The sequence below is a fragment of the Globicephala melas genome, chromosome 4 (assembly GCF_963455315.2).
Source record: "Globicephala melas chromosome 4, mGloMel1.2, whole genome shotgun sequence".
NCBI classification, from domain to species: domain Eukaryota; kingdom Metazoa; phylum Chordata; class Mammalia; order Artiodactyla; family Delphinidae; genus Globicephala; species Globicephala melas.
The window spans coordinates 100913782-100926710 of NC_083317.1; positions in this window are offsets into that span (position 1 = coordinate 100913782).

The window sequence follows — 12929 nt, forward strand, 5'->3', positions numbered from 1 at the left end:
GTTTGTGTTAATTCTCTTTGGTTGGTTTTCTAAAAAGAGGCCAGGCAGCAGGGACCTATCTCTGTTCTTTTCCAATCATATTAAATCTCAGAATAGCTCTGTAATTAACTGTACAGCAGAAAAACTGTTTATGTCACTATATTTTTTATTTTGGTCTATGTTGTATTATATTTGTGCTGCAATGCCCTCAAGGTTTGATTTGGATATGCAAGGACAAGTTTTTGATTGCCAGGTCCCTTTTTCTCTCTCATGGTGTTGTGTTCTAAAAATAAAAGTGCTTTTGATTTTAATCTACAATCTCAGTTATGAGTTTAAAAAATAATCTCAGTATTTAATTAACTGCTTTCTTTTGGACTATATCTGCCCTCTTCCAAAGCAATAAATGCTATTCTGACTTGGTAGTGAGCTGTGGTGCACCAAAATTTATGTGCCACTGGAGGGCCAAGAGAAGACACCATTAACAAAATCTGCCAGACTGTGCTGGTGAGATGGGTGGTAGCATTATTGGGAAGATTGATTGTTTCTTTCTGCTGGTCATGGCTCATGGTAGGTAAGGCCATAAATATCAATGGGGTTGGAGAGGCTCCATGTTAATGGGAGCCAAGTGACAATGTTTAACCATCAGAATTCAGGAGATCGTAATTACTATAACCAAATGAACAGCCAAGAGTTCTTGATCCACAGTAAGTTGTGGAGATGGTTAATAGGACATGGTGTCTTAGAGGCAAAAGAGTAGAGCAGGCTGTGATGATGGTGGGGTAGGAAGTACCAGGAATTTGTTTCTCTATCTACATGACAGTTGCTCTGGCAGAATCTGTCTGATGTAACTATTTTGGAACTCTGAGGTTTAATGAAGGCTTGTGACTCCCAGGGAAAGGCTTGGACAGTAAATGTGGTTAATTTCAGTCAATTCGGCCCTTAGCTCCATGGAAGCTACCCATCTCCCAATACCCTGTTCCCTAGCAGGCAGCCTTTCATACTTTCTTGGAGTAGCTTGCACTCTGCTTACAGGAGCTAGGGTGGGCAATAAGAATCCTATCCTCCAAATATCAGGAATTTGTGCTGCAAAGATGCAGACACAGAAGCAGACAACCAGAGTCCTGGATCTAGTAAGTCCACTGTGAACTGGCCAGAGTCTTGGATAAAGTTCAGTCACAGTAGGCTTACTGGATGCATAGACCCCACGCAGTGGTCATTTCCCTAATCAGTGATGTATATATGGAATTTATATACTTGAAAGTTGGAGTAACATTCACATTAAGCCCCTAATCTATTCCGGGGTAGAGATATAGTGGGAAGGACCAAGCGGAATTCTCTAAAAAGCACCCCTTCTCGCACATGCACTCACACACAGAACCAAGACATAAACCAGAAACAATATTATTTTCTAGGGGAGATTAGGCTTAAATAACAATAATAATAATAGTGATAATAATAAAGGCTCAAATAATGAAGAAGCCTTACTGTGGAGAGTGGTGATCCCTATCACATCTGCATTTAATTTACCAGAATATCCCCTGCAGAAATAGAATGCATCCTGTAGAATAACTGTAGATGCTGGATACCTACATGTGTAAGACACATCTGCTCCAGAACATGGAAGATAAACCTGACAAAGATTCAGGGACCTGACACCATAGTGAAATTTTTAGGGGTCCAATCTCTGGAGGCAGGCCAGGATATTTCCTCCAAAATAAAAGACAAATTTCTGTACTTTGAAATACCTATGACAAAATATGAAGCATAGTAATTGGGAAGCCTCTTTGTGTTATGGAGGCATCACATTCAACACCTAGTAACACTAATCTGGCCCATAAACCAGGTGGCACAGAAGGCTGCTAGCCTTAAGTAGGGACAGAGAGGAAGGGGTTCTGCATCAAGTCCTGGCAATTTTCTAACAACTCTCTCTCCTTTCAGGTGCCCTCTTCCCTCTTTCACATGTGTTGCTCCAAAATACACATGTGATCACTTGCTTTATATAGTATTCAAAATAAATGTAAACCTTTCATGTCCCTTCAAGACCTGACTCCCATCTCTCTATACAGGATTCTCTCTTACTACTCTCACTTCCTGTCCTGCACTTGTGAACATACCACACTCACACACTACCCATGACCAGCTACTCTTATATTTCTCAATATGACATACTCTTTCCAAGTGCTAGTTCTTCTATTTGCAACTAATTTTAACTGACATCATTTTCATTCCCAGCTCATCTGAAAAATTAACTATCTTGTATTCCCAGGTCAAATTTAGGTCACTTCCTTCTGGGTAAATTTTTCTAACCTCTCTTCTAATACTTCCCATCTTCCTTAACTAACAGCTCAATTCAGTTAGCATATGTCAGCTCTAGTTAAATATGCCTGACACATTTATCATACAGTATGTTAATTGATTCTTTATATCTTTGTCTCCTCTAGATTATTAGATCCCTTGGAGGTAGAGACAATAATTTACTCACCTTATACTACCAGCACTTTTCATGGTGCTTGCTACCTGGGGAAAACACTGTTATTTATTGAATGAATGAATGATTTAATGAATCATAAGTGATACCCTAGGTTTTCCAAATATTTTGTTGAAATTCTCCCTTTTAGCAGCAAATTCCCTTCACCTTAACCTTTTTTCAAAACCTTCTACCTTTCCATTTTAACTGAAATTGCACTCTATGTCAAGAACACCACTCCCTTTATAGCCCTCTCTGTGAAGGATACATTTTTAACCACAAACCCTCCACATGCCACAGGGCACTGACACATTCTAAACATTGTTATTTTTTCCACTTTTTAGATGAGAATTATTCTACCTGTTGACACACCCCTTCACTTTTGAATCTTATAGAATACTGCTAAATAACTTCCACTTCTTTGTCATAGATTTTTACTGATTTCTAAGTTACAACCTCACATTCAGCAAAGGTGAATTTTCCCATAATTGCAAATATAATGGCAATTCTAATGCCCATATGAATGACAAGTCAAAGAGCCCAACCTCATATTTCATGGACTCAATTCAAATGTCTCTTATTTGCCTTCCATTTTAGCTATGTCCTCTGACATCCATTTCACATAACCCAGATGTGTTCCATGTCATAAATATTAATTTAAAGATGAGGGTCTCTGAATTTAATCCCCTGTTCTTCCAATTCTTTCATACTCCTGTTTCCAGTAACCATACTCCTTGATCTCATTATGTTCTTGACTTCTTTTTCCTTTCCATTTGAACCTGGTTGATCAAAGTCCCTCTTAGATTCATTTCGTTTGATAACAAGTCTGAATTCAAAATGAATAACCACATTAGTCAGGAGTTCTCATTTGAAATATTAGGTATTGACAACAGATGATTTAAATCAAAACAGGAATTCATTGAATTTTCTGTAGGTAGCTCATGAAATCAGAACTAGAGATGGAGAAGCAGATTCCATAGACTGTGCACCCATGTCCACAGCCAACGTTATCCCACCAATATGCTCTACTGAAGACTCCTTTTGAGGCACTAATAACTACTAGATGAATTGGCTTGCACCAAAAACAGAGCTTCACTGTACATCAGATATCACTAATATCATCATGTGCTATAATTAGATTCTTTTGCAATACTTTTTCTACCACAAAAGTTTTTCTCTTGTTTCTTAGTAAATTTTGTTACTAAAACCAAAATCAAAATCCAGGACAGGTACATCCGATTGGATGAGGATCACTGGACTTGTTCATTCCCTATTAAAAAGGGATTCTGGGATATTGAGTAATAACTGTTTTCAGCTTGCATAGTTGGAGCTGGTTTTCGTCTCTCATCAAGGCTCATAAATTGCTCATTCAGTAGAATATATCCAAAAAGGCTAAGTGCCGGTTTCAACTTATAATTCAAAGGAATATCTTTTATATTATCTGGTGAAACCATTTTTGCCCTTGGGCTTAAAGCTTCTAAAGCAGCTAAGATCTCAAATATAGAGACATGAAGAAATATTTTTGTAAATTGAAAAGTTTGATGAAATCATAATATATATCCTTTTATCTTCTCCATTTTAATTTTTTAGCAGTGAATTCAGTCCACATTTCTAAACCCAAATTTAAATTTCTTTGTAACTAATTCTCTAATCTTATTCCTTCCTAGTGTTTGAATACCTTGTTAAACCATTTGATAGCACCAGTGACTTATCATTGACTATCAGTATTAGTCAGGATAGGCTAGAATTTGCTAAGGACAAAACAATCTTACTGTCTCAATTACTGAACAGAGCAAATGTTTCCTCTCATTCCTATTATAGGTACAAAGCTTGATAAGGTAGAGATAAGAGGCTCCACTATACAAATCACTTAGAACCACACATGATAGAAACTTCACTGCCTTGTAGTTGTGCCACTGGAACATGAATCTTGCTCAGTTGCTACAGCAGGGGAAGATAAACCTGAAGGGCAGTGCGGACATTCATTAGTTTCTCTTTGGCCAGATGTCATCATATCACATTATCTTAACTGCCTAACTACAAGAGGGTAAGAAAATGTAGGACAATAGAATGTTTAGAATGCACCAATCTGTTATAAGATTTATTCTCCTAGACAAAGAAAAGTACCTCTCAAAATTCAACTGCTGACAAGATTTCCCATTTCTATGATGCTTCAGGGAAAATCCACTCAAGGGTGAATGCTATAGCAGTTCAGTTTCTATTGGTGCAAGCATACCTTGCAGAGCCACTTTTTAAGGATTAATTATTTTCTCCTGTGACAACTGCTCATAGAAAATGTCTTACAAGTGACAATACTGACAAAATAGGCACACACAGAATGTGAAACACTTGGTGGTGGGTTTATTTTTGCTATTGTGACCCCTAGAAGGGATTCCTTAACATTTCAAAGAACACTGAGGCCCCCAGTGACTTCACTAAACTGGCTGCTCTCTGAACTATGTTGGAACCAAGCTCCCACCCTCTGGCGTATGGGAAACTTGCAAAAGAATCTATCTGATTTGTCAGTTCTCCAGGTACTAATAGCCTCTGGGCCCCTGGGATTCTGTCATGTTCACTGAAATCAGGGAGACTTTTTGGATTATAGTATATTCTCCTAGCACTCATTCTATAGAAAACAAGCCAAGAAAGCATTGTTTTAAGATACTAGCACTTTATTAATCAAAATATTTCATAATGCCTTAGTGAGTGAAGTATTTTTAGGACATCCTTACATGTCCTGGTTCCTGGAAGTAATTAAGGAAAGGGTGTTTGGATTTCACATGATATGCTCGCTCCAATATGCCTATCTACCTCACTTATTGAATTTCTTCCTCATTATTTCAGTAAATTTCTGGCATCATAGAGAACAACATGGATTCCTGGATAAGAGCAAGGAATCTTCAGCCTAGTTGTAAGCCCCAGTTCTGCTGCTTACTGTGTCAATTTCCCTGCTCTCCTTTTCCCCACCTGTGCAATCAAGTATAATAATCCCATTTACCTGTTATATATGTTGTAATAAATAAATGAATTAATCCATGTATAACACTTAAACAAAGCTTAGAATATACAAAGGAATCAATAAAAATAAATGTTATCTAAAATTTATTATAAGCCACTATTGAGTCCATGATTTATGAAAAAAACTGAGCAAAAAATTAGAAAGACTTCAAGTTGCCTAAATTGTTTCATTAATGCCTAAGATACAAGATGAATCCCCTATACACACATAGAATTTGGTTTGAATGTCAAGACTAATGATGATACAAAAGCACCAAGAGATTACTTACAAAGTGAGGCTTCAGGAGAGCAGACAGGCCCCCAAGCAGGTCCAAAAATGGCTTGAGAGAGCAGAGAGTGGCAATTGGTTTGGGGTTTTATGGTGATTAGGTGATGTGGTTATAATGATTGTTCCCTAACATGACTAGGGCTTGTACGTTTTGAATATCTTACCAGTACCAAAGGAGGGAACACCTGGGCTTACTTATCAGTATTCCCAGATGTACAGCAAAAGTGAAATTGGGAAGGGTGGGGCTTGAAAGCTGTCAGTAGTCAAATATCATAAAGTCAGACTCTTCATGACATTAGTACAATGAATTCAGGACTTTGTATAAGTATACCAGCATTGATAAATTTTCACCAATATAAATATATGTTCTCTGCAATTTATAACTATAAATATAATAATAATAAATATACCACTTATTAAGTACCTATTTTGTCTCAGGCACTGTGCTCTTAAAGAAATTACACAGAGTGGTCCATATAACAGGCATAGAAACCAAAGTTTAGAGAAATTAAACCATTTGCCTGAACTAATAATACTTTTAAAAAGTCAATGAAAGAAGAAGAATGCAGAACAAAGTGGTCTGTCAGATTCCAAAGCCTCTAACTTTGTTATTGTGACATAATGCTGTTCTGGTAAACATGCTACATTCCATTTAATTCTGAAATTATAATCCAGAAAAAAAAAATCTGGGCTAAGACAGTCAAAAATTACTGAAATTAGTAACGAGAAACAAAAGGTAACACTTTCATATGCATGTAAGTTTGAATGAAATTTGCTAAACTTCCTTCAGATATGGCTTAATATCACTTCAGGAAGATGTCTACTTCCTAATTCCTGGAACCTATGAATATGTTGTATCATACAGCAAAGGTGAATTAAGGTTTCATATGAAATTAAGATTGCTAATCAGGTGACAAAATAGTGAGATTATCCTAGATTATCTGGGTAGGCCTGATGTAATAAGAAGAGTCCTTACAAGTAGGATCAGGAGGCAGAATTAGAGTCAGAGCGAGACTTGGCCAGCGATTGCTGGCTCTGAACATGGAAGGGGGCTGTGGACAAAGGAATGCAGATGGCCTCTAGAACTGTAAAAGTCAAAGAATGGATTCACCCTGAGAGCTACCGGGAGGAACAAAGCCCCACTGATTCCTTGATTTTTGCCCAGTAAGATGGATTTCAGATTCCTGACCTCCAGGACTGTAAGATAATAAACTATTTTTTTTCTTTTTCTTTTTTTTCCCCAATGAGTTTTTGGCAATTTGTTAAAATAGCCATAGAAAAATTATACATATTTTGTTACCAGACATGGGATGCTGCTATAATAGATACATAAAATGTACAAATGGCTTTGGAATTAGGCTGTGGGAAGATACCAGACAAATTTCAAAGAGTATAAAAGAAAAGGCCTAGTGTGTCCTTAAACAGACTATAGAGATATAGAGGTCAAGGACTTTTCTAGTGATGACACAGTGTAATAGGAAAGAACCTTTGTATTCTAGTACAAGTTAATCACTAAAGGGATATTGCCCATAAGTTTAAATTATACACAATGGCCCATATCTGGGAACCTTGCCTCCCAGGTAATGAGCATTAATCTATAATACCTTTGTTTAACTCACAGGAAACATCCTGATCAGGCCCATCTGTGAATGGCTGCAGGAAGGAAGAAATTAACACATCCCCTCTGAAGTATGGCCAGAACCAGGACTTTACCTCCACTCTTTTAGTATAAAAGAAGTCTGCATTCTAACTCGGGAAAGATGGTTCTTTGGGACAGTAGTTCACAACCTTCTCAATCTGCTGGCTTTCCAAATAAAGTCACTGTTCCTTGCCCCAGCACTTTGACTCTCAATTGATTGGCCTGTTGTGTGGTGAGCAGTACAAGCTTACACTCGGTAACAAATTTTGGCAAGCCAGACAGAAGCGTTGCTGCTCTTGGGTAGCTGGCCCTGGTTGGGGAATTTGGGGGTAAGGCCCTAGCACCTGCTGGTCCTTACCACTTGTCCTGAGGATATTCCCTTCAAAATTCCCCTGAGCAACACTGGCTGCCCCAGTGCTTGGCAGTTGGAGCAAGGAATCAACATCTGGGAGCTGACAGGCTCAATACAGTACGGTAAGTGGTTCTGGTGTATACTCTCTTTCCTCCATTTGGGACTTTTTTCTCTGGAATAAGCCAATTTGTTTTGTCTTTGAGTGTGGTGCCCTGTTGAAGAGAGGAATAGTTGCTAGGCTTTAACTTAATTTGTGAACTGGTTTGTTTGCCTCTGTTCTGTGTTTATTCATGTTGGAATTTGTGCTTTTGGTGCTGGAATTTGTGCTTTTGGTGTTTTGCCATTCTTGAACTTATAAATATGGAAAATACTCCATCTGTCCCTAAGGAAAGCCCTTTGGGGTATATCTTCAATAAATGGGCAAAATATAGCTGCAAGCCTATGACTTAAGAAGATGATATTCTATTGTAACAATGTGTGGCCCTGATATATGTTTTCAGAGAGCTATGGCCCCTTAATGGCTTACTCAATTACTATACAATCTTGCTATTGAAATTGCTTTGTGAAAGAGCAGGGGAAAATGATGAGATTCCATACACAAAAGCATTTATGCTATTACATCAGGAGGAAAAGAAGTCAGATGGCTGCAGCCTTATGGTGCAGCAGTATGGAAGGAAACCCAAGGGAAAATCTGTTCTACAAGAGGGAGAGGGAGAAAATGAGAGTGAAGACATGTTACTTCAAAACTTAAACTCCCCTCCAGCTGATGCTGCTGTACAAGCAGCAGTTCTGACTACCCCTGTGCCACCAATATATTCACTCCTTCTGCCACCTCCTGTTTCCCCTACTTATGGGGATCAATTAGAAGTTTCTATGTTAAGCCCCAGGGCGTAGGGACTTAGTTTGGTATCACCATCTAAAACGTGACAGTTTTAATTTTAGCTTTAGTCTCAATTTAGACTGGAAGCCACTTCCAGAGCAGGATAATTTCCCTTGTGTTGATATCCTGTAGGAAGCCTTAATGCAAATGGCCAACCAGATGGGTTTCTATGGATGCACAATCCATTCTCAACTTCAGATTTGTTTAACTGGAAAAAAAAATATAAACCTCCTTACAGAGAAGACCCCATCTGCATGACTGAACTTTTTACTTCTATCTTTGTCACTCACCATCCCTCCTGGGCAGACATTCATACTCTTATGAATATGATGTTTACTGGAGATGAAAGGATGGTCATTGATAAAGCCAGGGAAGAAGTATACCAACTCCACCTAACATACCCAAATGGTACACCTGAAGCCCACTTGGCAGTACCCACACCTGAACCAAATTGGGACCCCAATGAGGGAGGAATGCTCTTATTAGAGCACTACCATAAATGCCTCTTGACAGGGCTTTGAATAGGGGAACAAAGCAAAAGAGTTTGAACAAAATTCAATAAATTTAGCAAAAAACAAATGAAGACTCCTCTGAATTTTTGGAAAGGATTTATCAGACCTACAGACATTATACTGATGCAGATCCCAAGGCCCCTGAAAACACTAGAAGGGTAAACTTGAACTTTTGGGGGCAAAGTGCCTCAGATATCAGGAGAAAGTTGTAAAAGTTAGATGGTGTATTTGGAATAAACCCTTCTCAATTGGTAGATATTGCTTTTAAAGTGTTTAACAACAGGAAACAACAAAAGAAGAAAGAAGATGCAAAATGAAACACCACTTTCCTGACAGTGGCATTGGAATCCCAGAAGGTGAGTAACCTAAAGAGAGGTAAGCCACCATTGGGGAAGGAACCATGTGCTTACTGTAAGGAGGAAGGACATTGGAAAAAATAATTCCCCTAGGCTAAAACATAAGAAGAAAACAATAAAAGAAAGATGAGAGCTTCTCATGGTAGAGAGGAACACTCTGATGATGAATGAAGAGGCCTACGGGCTCCACTGGACTTGAGGCATCCAATTCCAATTTCCCCACAGGAGCTCCAGGTAAAATTGACAGTGGGGAATGAGTTGATTAACTTTGATAGAAACAGGTTCAACATACTCTGTGGTAAACACCAAGGTGACACAGGAAACATCTCAATCCATCCTCATCATGGGAGTCTCTGGAGGAGTGCAAAATCATTCATTCTCACAACCTCTAAAATGCCAACTACAGGACCTCACCCTGAAACATAGTTTCTTATATACAGCAGAGTGTCCAATCCCTGTTTTGAGCTGAGGTCTCCTTTGTAGAAAAGGACAGAGGGCCAAAGAGTGGGGTTTCACTATTGATCACACTTCACCTGGCTGCAAATGTAGTGTGCAATTGTTTTGATTCCTGAGGCACTCTTTGACTGTGCTGCAGCACATTAATAATAGTACTCATTACAGGAGAGAGCCACCTTACAATGGAATCAAAAGTATATAATGAGGCCTAACATGTAAAAGACCATCTGGTGAGCCACTCAGAATTGCATGATTTGTACCAAAAATAACCAAAGACTTCTGTCAGACCTCCCCAGCTGGGGACTCAACACAGAGGAACTTGCCCCTCCAAGGACCAGCAAATAAACTTTACTCAAATGCCTCGATTTGCAGGAGATTATAGATACCTGCTAGTCTTTGTGGACACTTTTTCAGGATGGGTGGAGCCACATCCCACCCAGACAGAAAAAGCCTCTGAAGTGGTTAAGCCCTCCTTAAGGAAATTATTCCCCCATTTGGACTGCCTAACACACTTCAAAGTGACAGTGAGCCTGCTTTTATCGCCACTGTAATGAAAAAGGTACAAATTAATTGGAAACTGTCAATACATTCATCCAGGAGACCACAATCAACAGGAAAAACTGAGAAAATGGATCATACATTAAAAAGGAGCATTGCTAAAATATGTTGAGACTAATTAACTTGGGATAAGTCCTTGCCAGTTGCCCCACTAGGGATCAGAGTGGCTCCCAGAAGCAGGTTTAAATTAAGTCCCTTTGAAACATTGTACGGTAGGCCATTCCAGGTGTCTGCCCAGGTGGGAGAATGTATAAATGCTCTAAAAGACCTTAGCAGTTGCATATTATGTTAAAACTTTGGGCACTACACTAACCTCTGTTCATGAGTTTGCCTCCAACAGGTCTACCTATCCAACTAAAGTAGCCTTACATGATTTCCAACCTGGAGGCTGAGTCCTCCTTAAAATGTGGAGAAAACAAGGCCTGAACTTCAGCTGATTGTAACATGAACAGGACCACTTTTGATATTACTTACCATGCACTCGTCTGTCAAGTTAGCTTGGGTAAAGCCATAGCTTCATCACACTCAGATTAAAAAAAGCACCACTGTCATCAGAAAATTACCCAATTCCTGAGATGTCTGGAGAGCAATGGGTTTGTGAACCCTTAGAAGACTTAAGGTTGCTGTTTATAAGTGATAAGTATTGAGATTGTAATTTCATTGTAGCTGGAGAAGGGTCAAACTACTTGTTTAATCTTGTTCAAGTGAATAGCACAGGAATCTAGTGTAATTATGGCATAGTCAGAAAGTTAAAATTAATACATATGTATTGGGAACTGGAACCAAAACCCCAAGTTCAATCACAACTTAGACAACAAAGTACTAAACGGTTTCATCAGGTTCAAATGGTTATAGATAAAAAAGGAAAGAGGATTGTACTACTGACTAAAGATTCTAAGAAATATTCTCTGTCCAAAGCTGATCAATTCCATTCCATAATTACCTCTTTGTCACCCCCCATTCAGCAGGAAATAGCCAGGACAAACTTCATCCCTTTTCCCACATGATTGTGGATGGATCATTGACAGTGGGGAATTGTAATAAGGAAGGACCTTTGTATTCTGATACAAGTTAATCACTAAAGGGATGTTGTCTATATTTAAATTACACATAATGGCCCATCTCTGGGAACCTGCCTTCCAGGTAATGAGACTTAAGCTAAAATACATTTGTTTAGCTTGTAGGAGGCATCCTGACCAAGCCCACCTGCAAATGGCTGCAGGAAGGAAGAAATTAGCACGTCCCCTCTGGAGTCTAGCTGATACCAGGACTTTACCCCCTCCCCTTTTAGTATAAAAGAAATCTGAGTTCTAACTCAGGGAAGATAGTTCTTTGGGATACTAGCCAACCATCTTCTTGGTCTGCTGGCTTTCCGAATAAAGTCACTATTTCTTGCCCCAACACCTTTTCTCTCAATTGATTGTCCTGTGGTAAGCAGTATGAGCTTGGACTCAGTAACAACAGAAGTGGGAAATATGGTAAAGAAAACACATATTGCCTTAGAAAATACTTAAATCATCATGAACATACTGTTGGTAGAAATATGGACACTAAAGAGGCTGCTGCTGAGAGATCAGGAGGAACTGAGGAACATGGCATTAGAAATTGGAGGAAAGGAGATCCTTGTCATATGTGGCAGAATACATAGCAGGATTGTATCCTGCAGTTATGTGGAAGAAGAACTTATGAATGATGAAAGTGGACATTTAGCTGAGACTTCCAAGCATAGTATTGAAGGTATGGCCTAGATTCTTCTTTCTGCTCATGGTAAAATCCCAGTGGAAAAAGATAAATTGAGGAAAGAACAATTAAACAAAGAGAAAATAGAGCTTGATGATTTGGAAACTTCTCATCTAGATTTCAAAAGGATTAAAATTAAGACATTCACTGCTTGGAGAGTATATTCTTTAGAAAAGACCACGTATGTTATTGGAAAATCTTTTGCTAATACCTTAGAAAGACAACAGATAAGAATATTCAGTCAAAGAAAAAGCTCCTTGAAAAGATTAAGCATATGACTCAGAGATCTTCTCAACCATCTCAGCAGAAGCCAAAATATAGATGGCATTATCTAGGAGCATCATGTCTAATGGAGTGAATTCCTGTGACAACATAGAAGACCTGTGAAGTTCTTGAGAATGCAATTTTAACTGAAAAGTACAGAGACAACACCATAAAAGAAAGCTGTCAGACATTAAAGATTCTACATTCAAGAGCATGCTGATAAAACTACTCAGTGGTAAATACATGCTACCCTTCATGAAAAAGATAGGATGATTTAGAGGATAGAGCCTGTAGCCCAGAGGGTGGAGACACAAGATATCAAGTTTCATTATCTGGCTTTAAAACGAAATGGAGTTTCCCTAGATGGATTTTAAAATTGCTTGGGACAGTTGACTCATTTTGCCTTCCATTTTCTCATTTTTTGAATGGGAATGTTTATA